Consider the following 704-nt stretch of genomic DNA (forward strand, 5'->3'; position numbering starts at 1 on the left):
CTTTTCAACTACCTTTGTAGATTTCATGTGATCTGTCTTCCCACACTGTTTACAGCAATGGCAGTATTATACACAAATTTAATATGGAAGTATTTTTGTTATGGAAAATCTTAATACACATGTAGGCATTTAGTTAATTTCAGGGAAGTCAAGATAGAATGTTTCACATCTGATTTTACGGTTGCTCTAATTAATTAATTTACAGCTTTTAGATGCCTACAGCTTTCTGACTGTCCAGCTAGTACTCTGGAGATACCTTAACAAACATACGGTCCCCAGACTTATGGCAAAAGGCATACGTTCTTAAAGAGCTGACCTTTGGAATAGGTCTAGTTATGTGGAAACCCATAGCTTGCTGTAAAAGAGCACTGAGCGGGAGCCTCCATAGAGTTCAGGGGGTTCAGACACTGCAGCTCAGTTTGTGGAAGGGCTCCCCAGAGGAGTCTCCGTCCCTGGAGACATTCAAAACCCGCCTGGACGCGTTCCTGTGCAGCCTGCTCTGGGTGACCCTGCTCTGGCAGGGGGTTGGACTAGATGATCTCCAGAGGTCCCTTCCAACCCCTAACATCCTGTGACTCTCTGTGATTCTGTGATTCCTTTCCTCATCCCCACTGATGGTATTCACAGAATTACTATGACATTTGTAGGAATTTGGTTTGAAACTGAAAGGATTTCAGGGAAATTGAGACTAACTTCAAACAGTA

The sequence above is a fragment of the Rissa tridactyla genome, chromosome 2 (genome assembly GCF_028500815.1).
Source record: "Rissa tridactyla isolate bRisTri1 chromosome 2, bRisTri1.patW.cur.20221130, whole genome shotgun sequence".
Lineage (NCBI taxonomy): Eukaryota > Metazoa > Chordata > Aves > Charadriiformes > Laridae > Rissa > Rissa tridactyla.